The sequence below is a fragment of the Cervus canadensis genome, chromosome 5 (genome assembly GCF_019320065.1).
Source record: "Cervus canadensis isolate Bull #8, Minnesota chromosome 5, ASM1932006v1, whole genome shotgun sequence".
Lineage (NCBI taxonomy): Eukaryota > Metazoa > Chordata > Mammalia > Artiodactyla > Cervidae > Cervus > Cervus canadensis.
Genome location: NC_057390.1, coordinates 28,085,887 through 28,105,045, shown reverse-complemented (window position 1 = coordinate 28,105,045; position 19,159 = coordinate 28,085,887). Strand labels below are relative to the sequence as shown.

The 19,159-nt window shown below is 38.2% G+C and overlaps 1 protein-coding gene across 6 annotated transcripts in view; it reads right to left on the bottom strand.

Moving 5' to 3' along the window:
* SOCS5 (suppressor of cytokine signaling 5) overlaps window positions 1–19,159 on the bottom strand; it is a 98,454-nt gene that overhangs the window by 51,163 nt on the left and 28,132 nt on the right. The window contains exons 1-2 of one of the 6 annotated variants that reach the window (XM_043468493.1): window positions 18,215–18,340; window positions 315–376 (exon numbers count right to left, since the gene is read on the bottom strand). The gene's annotated coding sequence lies outside the window, so the exon portion shown is untranslated. Of the gene's footprint in view, window positions 1–314; window positions 377–17,377; window positions 17,887–17,970; window positions 18,166–18,214; window positions 18,347–18,500; window positions 18,964–19,159 lie in introns of those variants that run through there. The other 5 variants (XM_043468491.1, XM_043468490.1, XM_043468489.1 and 2 more) reach the window with 5 other exon arrangements.

The following is a 19,159-nucleotide window of genomic DNA, read 5'->3' as shown; positions in this document are numbered from 1 at the left end:
GCACCTCACAGTCCCAGAGAACCACTATGATGCATCAGCTTAGTCTGACTTAGTTTCAGGTTGGTTCTCGGGGTCTCAGTAAGCTCATCTGAAGGAAAGGGAATGGGATCAAGTCCTTTACAACATTATAATCTACAAATGTAATAAATTAGAAATATTAACAAGAGAGTATGAACCTTACTAAGTTGTCAGCAACAAGTAAAAACAGTTTATTAAATCCGTTACCTGGACTTGTTTGTTTTACAAGAAATACCAGGCTCTTCAGAAATTTGAAAAGAAAACACTATTGAATTCCTTAAAAGAATGATTCTTACCTTAGTCTCAAAGTATTAAAATGGGGGCTTCCCTGATGGCTCAGTGGTAAAGAATCCACCTGCTAATGCAGAAGACATGGGTTCAGTCTCTGATCCAGGAAAATCCCACATGCTACGGAGCAAATAAGCCCTTGCGTCACAACTACAGAGCCTGTGCTTTAGAGCCCACGTGCCCTCACCTGCCGAAGCCCACGTGCCCTAGAGCCTGTGCTCCACAACCAGAGAAGCCAGTGCAATTCGAAGTCCGCAAACACAACCAGAGTACTCCTGCTCTCTGCAACTACAGAAAGCCCATGCAGCATAGCCAAAAATAAATAAATAAATAGAATGTTTTAAAAATATGAAAATGGTGAGATCTCACAGTAAAAAGTAACTTCCGCAAAGATTCGTCACAGTTCTTCAACAGGTTGAGTTAACTTATCACTCACAACAATATTCTTAGAAATCAAATAGTGTTAGTACCTCAATACACCTAGCCGAGTAGAGTTCCTATCAATGCCTGCAGGGAGCAAGAAAAGATAAAGAGTGCCTGTCTTAACTCCCAGATGTCAAATCTAGAAGTTGAAGACAACAAATCATCTGAACAATTACTGAGTGGCAACTCCCTAGTAGGCACTGCAGTACATAGATTACCTTATTTAGTTCTCACAACAAGTCTAGGAAGTAGCTAGTTATTATCACAATTTTAATGATGAGACAACTGAGACTGCAGAGATTAAAAAATTTGCCCACAGCTATAGAATCTTTCACAAAGTCTAAAAATAGGGTAATCAAAGAAGAATGTACTGCCTTGAGCCTTCAGGAAAACACAGTCTGATTAGCTGGACCCTGATTGTTCACATCCCATTGGCAGATGTAGCCCTACTGTGAAGATGTAAGCTATCAAGCTATTATGGCTTGATACTATTAAGAAATAATTTGCTTGTTTCCCATAGGAGTCTTCAGTAACTTTGCGTAGCATGAAATCAGTTCCCGTGACCAAAATAAGTTTCTGCATCTGCAACTGCTAAGGAACAGACACCAGACTGTCCAAATTAAGGTCATTTTCTAAGGTCTGATATAAATGGTACCTCCCTGGAAGATATGTCTAGTTCTTTATTCATTAACCACAACATTCCTTTGTCTCTTCTTTGGTATATTAACTTTCCCCAATGGATTTCTAGCATGTTCTATATATAGCAAAAAATGTGAAGCTGAGTCACTAGAGTGAGTTCCTAAAGAGCACCAGGTCCATACACTTTAAGATGCCAGGGACTGAGACAGCAAATGTAGTATTTTATTGAGAAAAGTAAAGACTATTTTTTTTTTAAGACTATTCTTTTTTACACCATAAGGGTATCCACAGCTGCAAGGAGGTGCACAGTAACAGGTGGCTGAGAAAGCAAGACAAAAACTTAAAAAAAAAAAAAAAAAAGGAAAGAAAGTGATATTAATCTCTTCAAGTGTACAAAGCAGTGCTTGATAGAAATCCACAATTTTAAACTATGAAACATGGGAGACTGCCTTAAAATAGAAAAAGTTAGGATATATATTATACATATAATGTAAGAATAAATGTTTCACTAAATCTATACTGATAAAGCTCAAGTTAAAGTAACTGCAAAAGTGGAGGAGAGGCATGATTAAGATGAGAAAAACTATAATCACTTAAATCCTTCTGCCCTTATCCTTCCATTCATCTTATCAGAATTTTAAAAATTAAGTTTTTTGTATAAGTGAACATAGCACATGCTTCTTATAGAAAAATGTGAAAAATATTAAATAACAGATAATTGGAAAATAACCTATAACTTAACTGTTTAAAGTTAGGATGCTTTTATATTCTTTTAGATAAATATTTCCTTTATAAGAAACTCAAAAGTATCATCTTAGTTTTTTCATTTACTATATTTCAACATTTTCTTATACTTAAACATCTTAGAGTTCATTTTTGTCACCTGCAATTTTTCCTTTTTAGTACATTAAACACAAATTTAAACATAATTTACAATGGTTTTATGGTATTTGGTTATATGGCTGTAGCATAATTTAATCATTTAAGAGGCTTCTAATTTTTAAACTTTATAAATAGCATGGAAATGAATAACGTACACACTCATATGTACATATACATCTCATACTTCCTTAAAATAAATTGCTAGAAATGGAATTGGGGGCAAAGGATATATATTGCCAAACTGCCACTGTAGTGGTCTGAATGTTTGTGTCTCCCCAAAATTCATATATTGAAATCTAATACCCAATGTGATCATATTTGGAAGTGGAGCCTTTGGGAGGTAACTAGATCACAAGGATGGGGCCCTCAAGAATGGGATTAGTGCCTTATAAGGAGTAGTCAAAGAGCTAGTTAGCTCTGTTTCTTCCATGTGAAGATACAGGAAGTCTGAAGTCTGCAACTCTGAAAAGGGCATCACCAGAACCCAGCCACACTAGCACCCAATCCTGAACTTCAAGACTTCAAAACTGTAAGAAATGTAAACTCTGTTGTTTATAAGTCACCTGTTGGTTATAATACCATAAATTTATAGTATTTGTTATAGAAGCTTGGGCTAATATAGTCATTTAGAAACTTGTATCAATTTATGCTCCTAACAACAGCAAGTATCTGCCAACACTTTATTTTTTTTTTTTTAATATGAAAGACCTACTGAAGCATGCTGACTATGATGTAATGATTCTAACCTCTTGGGCTTTTTCCCATCATCTTATTTCATAACCTTAGAGAAAAACCTTTTAGGAAGTATCTCTTGTAGTAAATAAATATTTAGCTGTGGCTGAGCCATTCTTCCACTGTTGATTCTGCTTAATAAATTTACTCTTGTTAATTAAAGTGCTTTTAATTAAAAATAGTATGAATTGCATAAATCTACCTTAAAAATTATTTTTCTATGTGTGTATTTGCAATAAGAGATCTGACATGATAAAGGTAACCATGGTAACCTCATTTTGGGATATTAAGCTTTCTTCCTTTCTTTTGAACTTTCTTCTTTATAGCTTTCAGTATGGCTTGAAAATTAAAATATGATGATATGCTATACCAGAAGTTACAAAGGTTTTTAGGGAATTCCCTGGTAGTCCAGTGGTGAGAACTCTGCACTTTCACTGCTGAGGGCCTGAGTTTGATCCCTGGTCAGAGTACTAAGATTCCACAAGCCACACAACAAAAGAAGTTTTTAAAAAGAAGAAAAATTAAAATGAAATTTTCCATTTCCATTTCCAGTTATGATGGAGTAACTGATACAGGGCTAGACCTCCTGCTGTGAAAAACCCTCAAACTGGGCAATACACATTATTATTTTCAGATGTTGGACAACAGGCAGCATCAGACTGCACTTCTTCAGAGGAGGGAAACAAAGACTCATGAACACCCTGGTTTTCTGCATGTACCTGGGAAGGGAAACCTCCAAAAAACACAGAGATCTCACTGAGTTGAAAAAATAGACCTTCATGTTTGAGGCTACTGAAATCATTGGAATTTAAAGAGAATACAAGAAAGAAGGGAGATGTGGTGAGAAAACATTTCAAAAACCTATACAGAGATCTCCTAATTCTTTGCCAAGACTAAGCTAAATATGCACAAGGCAAGACTCCATGAGGCCAAAGAACAAAATCTGGGGAAAGAACAGCTATGGAGCATGCGCTGAACAACTAACTACCTGGGAGACATTCAAATTCCTGGCAGCTGGAGAGGAGGGACTTCAATGAGTATTACATGCATTTGGTAGATATCTCAGAAAGGCCATGCCTTGGTATTAGGGCTGAGCTAGTCCTAGAGTAAATAAAATTGCTGAAAACCAAAGATAAAGAGAAAATCTTTAAAGCAGCCAGAGGAGGGGAAAAAGACATATTACATCAAGTGAACAATGGTAAGAATGACCAATAACTTATCAGAAACAATTTAAGAGAGTAATGAAATGACGGTTTTTAAATGCTACAAGAAAAAAAAAAAGCTGCCAACTTAAAATTCTACATCCAGCATAAATATCCTTCAAAAATGAAGGCAAAAGGGACCAGCAAAGTCCAGAATTGTCCTCCTGACACAAACAAGTAGACAACTAGACAAAACATAAATCAATTATTTTCAGACACTAGGTAACAGGCAGTATGGAAATAAATACGACCTCTGAAAGAAGGAAACAAATGAGGTCAACCCAAAGATTGCTCTAGTTTTCTGTTTGGAACAACAACAAAAGGAGGGGGAACCCAAACAGAGTCAACAGTCTCACCAAGTTAAGGTCACAGAGCTCAGAATTTGTGGAGTCTGAGATGGGTAGGATTTGCAGGGCATATGATCATAAAGCTAGAAACTAAACAGAAACCCTCAACAATCTACAGAAGAGGCCTCTGAGTTTCTGGCTAAACACCAATCTGCATATGTGTGTTATATAAATCTATGAGACTCTCCGAGGAAAACTTCTAAGAAAAAAACAACTATTAGGGAGCTCTAACAACTCCCAGAGCTCACATAGGGCCAGGATCATTCCATTTCCACTAGCCAGGATGAATAAACCTTGATGAACACATAAGGCAATCAAATGAGACACAAGAAGGAACATGCCTCAGTAATGAGCCTAAACTAGCCCTAAACTAAAAGCTATTCTAGAACCGCCCAAAACCAAAACCCAAAAAACCCCGAAAACAAAATTCAAAAGATCAAGCTGATCCACAAAGTAACTGCCTGCCAGAATTAAACTTAATACTCAAAACAGGAAAAAAGAAAAAAATATTCAACACCATAATCCCATAAGAAATTACCAAATGTATGAAAAAATAAGAAATGGTTATCTATAATCAGGATCCAGGAGTGGCAGGGATAAAGAGAATCTTAATAAAAGGACTTCAAAATAGCTATTAGAAAAGAGTTCAAAGGCTTAAAGGAAAACACAGACATAATAAAAAGAAAAACCTTAACAGAAAAGTGGAAGTTATTTTTTAAAGATCAATGGTAATTCTAGAATTATATTTTTTAAAAAGTATACCTGACAGAAGAATTTAACTGGATGGGTATAACAGTATGTTAGACAAAGAAGAATTTTTAAAAATCTGTGTCCTTGAAGACTGGTTAACATAAACTTTTTACAATGAAAAAAAGAAAAATAGATTGGAAGAAAAATGAAAAGAGCTTCAGTGATCCTGTGAATTAATACTAAGCGGCTAAATGAACATATGTAGGACTGTAGTCTTAGGAGAAAAGAAATACTTGGGAACTTAAAAATCTGAAGTTAGATGGCTAAAAATTTTACAAACATGGTGAAAACAATATACCCACAGATCTAAAAGTTCAATAAACTGAAAGAATAAACATAAAACCACACCAAGGAACATCATAATAAAGTTGCTGAAAACTAGCGATAAAGAGGAAAATTATAAAACCAGCCAAACGGAAAACATACACTACATATAGGGAAACAAACATAAAAATCACCACAGAATTCCTATCAGAAAGTATGCAAATGAGAGGATAGGAAAATAACATCTTTAAGGTACTAAAAAAGGGGAAAATCCAAAAAGCCTAGAATTCTGTAACTATTAACAATAACTTCCAAAGCTGAAGGCAAAATGAGAGAAAGCAAGAGGAGAGGGAAAGAGAGAATGTTGCTCTAAAGGAAAGGTAACAAAGTTTTTCAAATAAAAGGAATATGATACTAGATACAAACTTGAATCCACACAAAGAAATGGTTAAAATGATAGAAATATGAAAGACATTTTTCTCACCTGTAATGTTCTAAAAGGTACAACTGCCTAACAAAAGCAAAAAAAAACAGCAACAGGGTTAAAGCACATATATCAAAACGTATGACAAAAATGCACAAAAGATGGGAAGAAGTTGGAAGTGTAATATTATGTATGATTCTTACTTATGAAGTGGCATGATATTATTTGATGGCAGACTATTAATTAAGTATAAGGGCTACCAATAAAAAATTTTAAGAAAAATGTTATAAACCAATAGAAAAAATAAAACGGAACCATAAAAAATAACCCATCCAAATGAAGACATCAAGGAAAAAAAGAATGAAGAGTAAACAAATAATAACATGGTACATTTTAATCCAACCTTATCAATAATTACATTCAGTGTAAACGGTCTAAGGTAGTTGTTGGCAATCTTTCTCTATGAAGAACCAGAAAATATTTTATGCTTTGGTCTCTGTCCCAACTACTTAACCTTGCCACCTGCAGCACAACAGCAACCACAAGCAATGGGTAAATGAATGAGCATGATTATGTCCCAATAAAACTTTATTTACATAAACAGGTGGTAGAGTTTGATCTGACAGCCAAACTTTACCAACTCCTGGTCTAAACACACCGAATTAAAAGAGACATTATCAGAATGGATTTTAAAAGTTAGATGCAACTACACACTGTTTACAAGAAACCTACTTTGAATATAATGATACAGATAGGTTAAAAGCTTTTAAAAGGATGGAAGAATATATACCATACAACAATGGTAAATATACCATTAATCAAAAGAACACAGAAACTTCAGAACAAGGGAAATTATCAGGAATAAAAAAGGACATTTCATGATGACACGGAGGCCAATTCATTAACAAGGCTTAACAATCCTAAATATGTATGCACCTAAGAGTGCTGTAATAATGCTTAAAACATGAAACAAAATCTGACAGAACTGAAAAGCAGAGAAATCCAAAATTGTAGGTGAAAACCTCAGCTCTACTCTCAGTAATTGATACAACAAGCAGGCAAAAAATTGGTAAAAATATAAGAAGATCACAAAGACCAATTTAACCTAATTGACATTTAGAAAACATTCCACACAGCAATAGGAGAATACACACTCTTCTCAAATACACATTGAACATTCACCAAGATATACCATCTGTTGGGCCATAAAATAATAAAAAAGCCTAAGTTGCCTGGAATTACTAGGTTTATTCTATAATCACAATGGCATTAAATGAAAGCACAGTAACAAAATAGCTGAAAAATTCCAAATATTGGGAAATTATTTGACAAAACTCTTTGAAACAACCCATGGGTCAAAGAAAAATTATAAGAGAAATTAGGAACTATTTTGAATGTAATGGTAATGAAAATTTATAGCTTTAAATGTTGATCATTTTTCAAAAAATTAAAAATCAATGATTTAAGTTTTCACTTTAAAAGCTAGAAAATGTCAAGCAAATTAAAATCAAAGTATAGAGGAAGTAAGGAATTAGTAAAAGATAAAAAAACTTAAATCATGAAATAGAAAACAGATAAATCACAGAGCAAATCAACAAAACCAAAAGTTGATTATTAGAAAGGACTGATAACCCCTAGCTAGAGTGATCAGGAGGGAAAAGAAGACAATAAATCCAATAACCAGGAATGAAAGAGGGAACACCAGTACATATCTTACATTAAAAGAAAATACGGTTTCATAAAATGTGTAACTTATTTTTCAAGCTGATAAATTCGACAAGTTAGATGAAGCAAATTCCTCAAAAGACACAAATTACCAAAACAGACACCAAAAGAAATAGAAAATCTGAAGAGTCTTAGAGCTATCTCTTTAAAAATCAAATCCTTAATTAAGAACCTTTCTACAAAGAAAACTCCCAGGTCCAGATGGCTGCACTGGTGAGGTCTATCAAACACTTAAGGAAGAACATCAATTGTACCCAAACTCTTCCCCAAAAAAGGAAGAGGGAACACTGCTGGTAGGAGTGTAAATTGGGAAACCCACCTTGGAAATTGTTCTGTGTTTCTCATGTTAAACACACCTATCCCATACATCTAGCAATTCCACTTCTAGGTATTCACCCCCAAATAAGGAATACACATGTCACAGAAAGCCTGTATGGGTATGTTCAAAGCAGCTTTCCTCATAGCAGTTTAAAACTGCAGCAACCCTTTCTTCCACAATAAAAAACCACAGTATATCCACACAGTGAAACACTAGTCAGCTAACTGACATGTTACATGTATCAGGATGAATCTATATTTCAAACAAGAGCTTTATATAATTTTTATGCCCAGTAAAGTTTGAGAACTACCAGTATAAAAGTACATAATACAAAAACAAAAAGAAAATATAAGGAATTTGGATGGTATATAAATTAATCACTGCCACATACATCATAATTACATCATAACCTATATATAACAATTGTCATCTTCCATAATTGCTTAATTGCTATTTAAATCATGTTATAATACCCCTCTGTTCACATTCAACTTTCTACTTATGTACTTTAAGGAGTACTAACTCCAAATTTTAGTTTTCAGTCATTTAACACCAATTTCTCATGAACCACATCCCAAACTGTGCATTTTATATAAAGAATCCTGTTCACCAGTTCCTTTGCTTTTCTTAAAGTTCTTCCTTCTTGGTACATACTGTTTTCCCTAGCTCTTTAATAGTGTTATTCTTACTTTGCACTGCACAGCCTTGTCTTGCTACCTCCTTTAAAACTGAACCAAAAACTCATCTTTTCCACTAAGTACTGAACCACCTCAGATTCTTTCCAAATTCCCTCGGCACTTGAAGACCAAGCTCCTAATAGATGTATTTATTTTACTGAATTTGGACATCTCTTCTTAATGACTCACCAACTCCATCCCCTGGATTAGAGAGTAGAACCTTGGGGGAGAACTGAAAAGATTATAGTCCTCTTCAAGGCTCTTTCTCTTGTGATGTTTTTACTTTTCCCTCTTAAGAGTGCCATTCTACTGCCAGAGCCTTGAGCTCCAGAGGGCCGGAAAAGTAGGAAAGAGAGGTAAAGAGATGGTTAATTAGAGCTGCTCTGGGAGAGATTTTAAAGGTAAAAAAAGCCTTCAGGCTTCAGTATCTGTTCAGACAACCCTGCCAGCTCAAGGAAGCAAACAGGATTCCAAAAAGAGACTAAAGTGAAGAATAAGGAAGTGCATTTGTCTACGAATTCCCTGTTATGCTGGATGGCCAGACAGGATGTGGTACACTATTTCAAGGACACTAAAATATTTCTGGCTTGCTCGCAGTAAATATTTCTATGTATTCTTTGTAAGGCTACGTGGTGGGTGTTTGACTAGAGGTGGGCAAAATTTCAAACAAATATTTTAAAATGTCTACATTCTTGAGTTTAAACACTGGCAGTTACTTTTCGTTTTGCATGCATTATTTTTTAGGAATTATGGTCATTACTTGTCTAATTTCAAAACTTTCAACTACAAACTTTATACCTTCCAAATCATATCTATAAACCTGACCATGCTCCTGAGCTAGACCCATTATTTCCAACTGATCACTTATTATCTATCTAAAAAGCATAACTACTTATCTGAAAGCAAACTCAGGGTTTCCCTTCTCTCACTTGCACATATTATTCTACCGCCAAGTCAGGAACCTTAGACTCATCTTCAACTTCCTTAAACTCCAAACACAAACCAAGTCTGGAGGAGTTAAAACTCCTATGTATCACTGAAATCAGTGCTCTTGTTTCTATCCCTACTACAAATTCCTTAATTCAGACCATCATAATCTCATTCTTGAACGAGAATTATAGAGCCTTATATGGCATCTTTGACTGTGGATTGCCTACCAGAGACCAGAGAAAATACCTCATTCACTCACTCTACTGTATGTACTCTTGGTGGTTGTTTAGTCGCTAAGTCGTGTCTGACTCTTGTGACCCCGTAGACTGTAGCCTGCCAGGCTCAGGAGTGGGTTGACTTTTCCTTCTTCAGCGGATCTTCCCAACCCAGGATCAGGTCTGATTCTGCATTGCAGGTGGATTCTTTACCACTGAGCCACCAGGGCAGCATTACTGGTGAATAAATGTCTCCATTACCTGCTCCTCTAGGCTGCTCTCTTTATCACACCTGTAACTGTTTTTAAAAGACCAAACTATTTTTTAATCACTTCCTCATCTATAAAAGAAAATAAAAACCCTACCTTGTACTATTGCATTTTGTTCCCATTCTACCTTGGTTCTAGTCTGATTCCCTAATTTTCTTTTGCACTTATTTTGACAGATCAAATTTCACCCTTTTCCTTAAACACACTGTGCCCTTTTATTTTTAATAATCTAGAATAAACAGTAACTCAGTCCAGCTTATTTTATTTTTATGAGCACCCTTATACAACTTAAAACCATTAGCTAAACCTATACAGAAGTGGAGAAACAGACAACACAGTCAACTCTCAATGAGCCTATTTTCATAGCCTTGTTAACACGGTCCATGCAGACTACCTGCTGGGCTACCTCCTTGTCGTAAGTCACGATTACAAAGTCCTCAGTACAGATGTATGGCTCTCCTTTTGATCAACTGGCCCAGAGAACTGCAGCTCAATCTTCTTCACATTCATCCACCTCCTTTCTTTCATCTTGAACATCTTCCTTCACCACGTCTGCTGTTTCTCCTCTTGTACTTTTCTCTTCCTACTTAAAGTTTTCACAGCATCCTCTTTGTCCACCCTTCTCAAGAGAATCAGTATTCCTCTATCACTCTTACTGAAAGAACACTTAAAAATTTACAAAGTACTTTCACATTTACTTACTCACCTGGTTCTTAGAACCTCTTTTTTCGAGGGTGCCAAAATCAATAAATACAAAATACCTGTAACAGTTTATACACGATAGATGTCATCCTTGTAAGTGAAATATAAAATGTTTTCTTACATTTTAACTCACATTTAAAGAAACTACAATTTCTCTCTTCACCTTCTCATCTCTTAAAACACAGTTCAAGCCTTCTCCTACTTCCACAGCAAGAAAATTAATGCCTGTTTCAATGTTATCCAAATGTTTTCACACCCCTCTTTCAGAGCACTAGGAGAACCCAGGTCTCTGGACTCCTACTCTGGTGTCTTTTCCACCCCAAAACTATTTTTTGTTAATGTTTCCCTTAGTAATGCCCAATAATAACCCAGCATGTTATAAAGTCAACAGGAGAAACATTTTATGGGCAGCCAGCACTGAGAGTAAGACTATACACTAAAACATTCTTATTGTTGTTGTTTAGTTGCTACGTCATGCCCAACTCTTTGCGACTTCATGGACTGTAGCCTGCCAGGCTCCTCTGTCCATGGGATTTCCCAGGCAAGAATACTGGAGTGGGTTGCCATTTCCTTCTCCAGGGGATTTTTCCGACCCAGGGATTGAACCCCCGTCTCCTGCTTGGCAGGCGGATTCTTTACTACTGAGCCGCCTAGGAAACCCCAAACATCCCTAGTTTTCCTTAAAAATCAATAATTTAAGGAACATCTTTAAGTCCTCTCAAAATATCTGGACACTGTCTCTTCTGGTAATGACATCCAAAGCTGCCACAGCAAAGGAGTACAACCGTAGTCCATAAACCCTAAATGATGACAAGTTTGAAGAGTTGCCCCCTAACATACCAGGAAATGTTTAGGGTTAACAATAAAACAAAAACCAGGGCCTCAGTCCCAATTCTACCACATACTGGCCAACTTGGGAAAGTTACCTAACTTCTCCGAATCAAATTCCCTCTTTGATAAAACTGAATGCCACCTACATTTCGAAACTGTTAAAACAGAATTAAATCAAAGCACAATGGCAAATCTCTTGGCCTGGAACATAATAGTAAAAATGGTAACCCCTTGTGTAATTATTTTCATGTACAACAACATTCTTGTTTTCAGAACCTGGCCCCACAACACTCAACATGTTCCTCCTTGGACTTTGTGGCCAAGCAGTAACTATAATAAACACCTTCAAGGAAGTTATCGCCATGACTTCTGGATCCCCTTCCTGGGTCACAGCTCAGGCTATAAATATAATTTGGACTATCTTCTCCTAAATGCATTATCTTGTTCTCTGCCACACAAAAACTCATCGAAGGATGTTCCGGTAGCTTCTTCTTGTTGGCTTGGCTTTTAACTGCTTGGAACGACACACGGAGTCAGCTGCAAATCTGGCAACTTTCAATGCCAGTATGTCTTTAAACCATTTATAAAAATGTTAAATAAAATTAGTCCCAGCACTGATCATCTGAAGAGTAATAAGGATGGCCTACTTCTCATGTTAATAACCAAGGTCAAAGACTAAATAAATAATTAGATAAATTAGTTCCCCTTTGACTACATGCATATTTTAACTCTTAAAGTACTTGGACTTCTCCCAACAGGTTATATTTAATGTTTACTAAGTTTATCCTTCAGCAGTTTTTCTGATACAAAGATACACCTAATACATAGAACCTAGGATCAATGCTAGGGCTAAACTCCTACCAAAGCCCAGTTTTCTTCAACATTCTCTATCCAACCTCTAATTTTTAACTTTCTTCCTCTGACTACCTGCCGCACATGCAGGCCTGAAGTTCAGTTCCCAAATCATTTTCATTCCATCATTCTATCTTTCATGTTCCATTTTAAGCCTGTGTATTTATATATATAATTTAAATAAGCTTCTATCCTTTTCAATAGCTTGAAATACCGCATATGAATACTTGATTACCACCTCTAACTGAAGACTGTGGCTCAGAATAGAAAGACTGGATATTATTCCTGTATGCATGCATGCATGCTTAGTCGCTCAGTCATGTTGAGTTCTTTGTGACTCCATGGACTGTAGCTCCACCATGGACTGTAGCTCCTCTGTCCAAGGAATTCTCCAGGCTAGAATACTAGAATGGGCAGCCATTCCCTTCTCCAGGGGATCTTCCCGACCCAGGGATCAAACTCCACCTCCCCAGTCTCCTGCATTGCAGGAAGATTCTTTACCATCTGAGCCACAAGGGAAGCTCTGTAGTTTTCCAATAAAATAAGGAAGTTATTATTTGAAGACAATCCCAGAGCAGATAAATTCATTTCAAAAATAACTTTCAAAATTATTTTCAACACTGCTTCTTCTTATTAGCTTTAATAAAGATAGAGTAACTGTATGACATCTCACCAAAGGGAAGGTAAATTTAATTTTGATGTGAACCAGCTTATAAGTAAAATGCTTATATACTATTAGTGAACTTGCAGACATATATTCTCCCTATATGTATTTAGCAATCCTATCACTATGGTTTCCCTCAGGGTATTCCTCAGAATTTGTCACCTGCATGGAGAGTTGCTGTTGTTTAGCCGCTAAGTCATGTCCAACTCACTGTGACCCCATGGACTGTAGACCACCAGGCTCCTCTGTCCATGGGATTTTTAAGGCAAGAATACTGGAGTGGGTTGCCATTTCCTTCTCCAGGGGACCTCCCTGACCCAGAAATCAAACCCATGTTTCTTGCACTGCAGGCGGATTCTTTACCACTGAGCCACCAGGGAAGACCAGGTGGAGAGTAAAGACAGGTAACTAACTCTCAGTTAAACTACTCAGATGCAAACTTACCCAACACCAACAGTCCAACTCAGCCAATTACCCTTCAAGATTACTTCTGCTCTAACCAGATACAAAACCCCTCCCCCCGCTTTAAAAGTAGGATAGCTGGATAACTCAGATGAAAAATTCATTAAGTTGAGCAAGGCAAATGATTTATATTTTCCCTGTCATTCTCTAACATCTACACTGAGGCTAAGAAAACTAGTTTGCATGGTCTGTATCTACTCAGTCCATATCCATGAATTTTCAATATGACTAACAGGCAATTCACACCACCATGATTATTTTCAAGTACATGAAGAAAATCAACTTAATGAAAAATTGAGTAATGGTTTGTTTCTTTATTATAGCATGGTATTTATGATATCTTTTGAAACCATACTTAACTAAATATTTTATTCACATAATTAGATTATATAGTATGTGTGAAGAAAGGATCTGTATGTCTAAGTTCTACAAAATTCCTAAAAGTATGTCATGAGGCCAAAAATGACCAACAAATTGTTAGTAATTTCATAATTTTTTTTTCATAATTTTTATTGTAACAATTTATCAAAAGAGGACTAGGGGTTGGTCACTCTCAAACAGTAAAATTCTGTACCAATGAAAGAAAAAAAAAATGACCCTGGAAACTTTTGGTGACTCTGTGTAACTCTTAGCCCTGCTGGTCAGCATTACTTCAGAGTAAAGGGATGACCTGTGTGTTTATCATCTACAGTACCACCAAAAGAATGCCTACCTGAGATCTAGAACAAAATAAGTCAAAATCAAGTACTGGCATAACAAAAATGCTTTTGAACTACAACTTATTGTTTGTTTTAATCTCAAACATGTAAAATAGGCTCAATTCAGTGAAATTCTAAAAATAAGGGCAACTTTTAAATATTATGTGATATCAGTTAAAAAATAATTGAAGTTAATGTAAAAAAAAAAAAAAAAGGTATTAAAAAAAAGTAAGCTCCTGTGTGACTGTTTCCCTGGTGGCTCAGTGTTAAAGAACGTGCTGCCAATGCAGGAGACACGGATTCAATTCCTGGGTGGGGAAGATCCCGTGGAAAAGGAAATGGCAACCCATCCAAGTATTCTTGCCTGGGAAATCCCATGGATGGAGGAGCCTGGCAGACTACTTGTCCATAGGGTCTCAAAGAGTCAGACACGACTTAGAGACTAAACAACAACAATAAACGGAAGACAAGCTGCTGTAACATCAACTGAAGAACCTGATGAGGATGAACTCCAAAATGTCCAGGAGAAAAAATCCACCACTGTCACCATGAAGCACATTTGCTAAACCACATGTTCTTGAGACTAGTGAGATCTGGGCTACAGCAAATCAAAAAGAATTAAATGTTATAAAATTAGAGCTAAACAAATTTTATCACTAAAACCTAACAGTTTAATGAATGAAGTCATCAAAATATTCACTTAATAGAAAACAATGTTCGATGATTTTCTCATGGTTCCATTGGGAGAAGGGGGTTGCAAATAGTAATAGACCTTACAGAGACCTGGTTTCCTCATCTAAGTTGAACAAGGAGGCCTGCAGAACTCACTGTATTTTCAACAGAATATCTGCAAATCAATTGTTAACATTTTAATTCTAGAATAACAAAACTTCTACAAGGGTCTCCCGATGACATTCAGAACAGCCACACTCACTCTAACTTGATATATATATCTCTAACTCAAGTTCCAAGGTGAGCAGAGTAAGACTAAAAATAAGTAAATAAATAAAGGAGGGCATCATTTGCTCTAAGTGTCCCTTAAAGCAGACTGTTATTTGATCATGTATTTATCTAGGAAATTTGTGTAGCCACAAAGTGACTTCATTAATAGCGAGTAAACAATTGGACATATAACTGCTTGTATGTACCTAATGAACATGACAAATGATATCTAATATTTGTTGTACCCTTACCCTGTATTTTTAATCCTCACCAATACCCATGAGGGGGTATATTTACTAACCTCACTTTACATGTGAGGAAACTTAGGTACACAGTGGTTAACATAATTTGCCAGGGATCATGATGTTATTATACAAATCCAGCCTTTACTACAACTATGATCAAAATCATGTTTTTATAATTATGCAATTCTACTACTGTTCTTTTTAAAGGTACTAAAATCCATTTTAACAAAACCCCCACACTTAATTAAAATAATAATTTTTGTATAATTTATTTTGAAAATATCTAAGCCTATTGAACTGAAAATTTTTTAGGCAATTAAGTTTTAGCACAAAAATTATAGAACACTAGTTCACCTAATATTTCAATCTAGATGACAATGAGAGGGAAATGTCAGCACTTGCACTAACAAGGCTGCAGACTGTTGTAAAATTTTCAATAAAAGCTCATCTTATTGTCTATCATTTCATGTATAATGGTAGTCAACCCAAGTTTTGCCATCCTTAGAAGGGAACATCACCCATAATCCTAAAACCACTTATTGTGGGCACTAGAATGCTTTAGAAATAAACAATGTGAACATGATAAAGTAGAAAAACCCTGCACTAGAGTCCAGAGACCTGCCCACCAATTCTGGCTCATCACTAGCTAGCATTTTAGACCCTTCCACTGGTCTGGGTCTCAGTTCCTGATCTGCAAAATAATTATATCCAAATTCTACTGTTCCAGCTCTAAAAGAAATGTGACTCATACACATAAATCTTTTTTCCAAGCTTCCTATTCTCACCCTCTTTAGTTATTACCATTACTTTGCAGGTATTAAGCATTATTTTTCCTTATTTTTACAATGGGAGAATATCCCATTCTAAACAAAGCTAAGAGGAGAAAGCCTTTCTGACCACTGGTTTGCCATAAATGAATCAGAAGGTGAATAATGTAGAAGCTATTATAATGTTAAAAGGTGTTAGGTTTCAATATTTTAGGCTACTGTTTTGTGTGCCAGTACATTCTCCCTAAGGACAAATAGTAAAATTCAAGGACAATAGAGAGAAAAAATTTTAATTTTCTATTATTTATTCAATAACTAAGAAGGTGCCAAGTGAATATACTAACAACCTTTTGCAGAAATGTTTTCTCTGACGGATGAATTACATTTTACATCAAAGTGAAAATACGATCTACAAAATTTTCTCTTATGCTTAAATATGCCCTTAAAAAAATAAAAAAGCTTTTATTTTATAAATTGTGATGAATCAGTAAGATATATGATTGTGAAAAGATTAAAAATCTAGCTGTGAAATTCTTAGCTTCATCTTCTAAACGACATGAAGAACCTCCGTGGGCTGCCACAGAAGTGGATTCTGTGGACTAACCCTGGTATGCATTTTCTATGCTCTTAACTCATTCTCAAGAGTGTTATGCAAAATACAAGATTATTAAAGTTAAACTAAGCTTCAGGCATTAAAATTCCCAACTGTTAGAAAAATGAACCTGATTTTCGTATTGCTTTCTAGAGCTGCTAGCCTACCAAACATCTTCCCAGCTCAACAAAGTTAAATTATTTTAAACTTCTATAAAATTTGTGGTTCAATTTTATATGACCTTGTAAAGAAACAATAACAAGGGAAAGAAAGTCCGTGAATTACTTATTAATCTTATAGAATAAAAATCATTAGCAAACTGTAATAATAGCACACACCAGTCTAAATGTTAAATTGAAAGGAAGTAAACTACTGCTATGGATGGAGAGACCTGAAGGTGAGATCTTCAGCAGATGGAGAAGGTGCTACAAGAGGTGCAGTTTGTGAATTTCAAGGTGCAGTTTGAGAATTTCCAGTAAAAATAATAACCGGTAAAACACCATCGAACGCATACATACATTTTAGAAGGTAGCTGCCAAGGTCCACCTTTTGGTTGGAATGCCGAAAGAAAATGTCAAAAATCACCTCGCGACTCCAATCCTCCAGCCTCTCAAAGTTGAGAACCAAGCCAAGATGAGCGCTTAAACTGTTTCTGAGCATCCTTCTTTAAATAAAACTCCCTCTCCAGAAAGTCACTTCGCCTCAGCTACTTGAATCCCCAAATCCCAGTACCAAAGAATCTTAGGACCCCAAGTAGTTGCAGAAGGTCTTCCAGAGCCCGCCTGAGCATCCCTTTCCACCTCGGGTTAAACTCCGGAGGTGCTCCAGCCACTTCCCCCATCCAAGTTTCCCAGTTCCCTCTCTCATCTCCCGGTGGACCTTCTCGTCGACCTTGAGGACCCCCGGATTGGAGCCTCAGAGCCCAGTATTTTGACGGGTGCCCTCTTCCAGGCAGCGCGTGCAAATGCCCCAGTCTCTGGTGACCCCCGAGGTTGGCCACGACCCTGATCATGAACGCCCTCTGACTAGCCTGGAGAGATCCCTCTCCCCTTCGGCGCCCCACATTCCTCCAACCAGAAAAATAATTCAACGAAATGCATCGAAAGCCTACCAAGCGCAAGCTCCCACTATGCGCCGCACGGTCTGCACCGGGCTCGCGGCCCGGGTCCGCCGTCCCCCGCCCGTCGTCCTCTTCCCGGCCGGAGGGCCGGCGCTGCCTCCGCCCGGGATGTGGAGGCGCCGGCCGGAGACGGACTGCACCCGGCGCGAGCACCTGGGGCCGGAGAGGCGGCATCTAACGGCGGCGCGGGGGCCGGGGAGCGCTCACCAACCAGGTCGGCCGCGGGGACACTCACCGGTCGGGGCGCGCGGGGCGGCCTCATCCAGGGGCACCTGCGGCCAGGCAGGACGGGCCCGGACGGCGCAGTCACCGAGAGCGAGTCCCCTGGCCAGCCCGCCGGTCCCGTCCGGCTCTCAGCGACTGCCCGAGTGAGCGCAGTCTCGCTTCCTCCGGACGGAGCCCGGGGACCCGAGCTCAGCCGGATGCCCCCTCCAAGCCCCCACCCCTTTCCCGGGCCGCCTCCCCCTCTTCACCCTTTACCCCTCCCCCCACCCCCCAACCCCCACCGGAATGGAAAATACCTCCCGGGGCGGGGGGCGGCGGCGGCACGCCTCTCTGAAGGGCAGCCTACCGTGACCAATAGCAGGCGGGGCTCTGAAGGGGCGGGATTCCTAGCGGCCAATCCGAAGGCGTGTAGGTGAAGGCCGAAGGAGGGAGGCTGGGAGCGAGAGTTGGGCGGCCCGGGAGTCAGGGAGGTCCGGCCGCTCGGGTACGCTCTGTGCGCGGCTGCCATTTTGGAGTCGGGCCGCTGCGACGGCGGCCGGGTCCGGCCCGGGGAAAGGGAGGAGCCAGTCAGATGGGCGATATAAGGTCACGTGGGCTTGAGGGGCGGAGTAAAACGGGCCCAAGGGGAGGGGTCGGTGGCGGCGAGTCACTGGGTCTGAGCAGGGTCACGTGGTCCAAGAAGGGGCAGCGGTGGGCTTGAGGGCGGAAGGTCAGCCTTGAAATGGTAGGAGGAAGAACGCTTTGTCCCTGGTTTCAACTCTGTTAGGGAAAAGGAAAGGAAAAATGTTGAATGGAGGCGTGAGTTCCTTGTCGAAAAATGTGAATGAGTCTCCCTAGTCCCTCCAGCAAGGAGCCTATTACTAAATTCCAAGATTCAGGGGAACCTAGGCACTTAGGTTAATTCAAGTATTCCCATCCCTATTGCCAGCTGTCACAAACATGACTCAGATCGGAT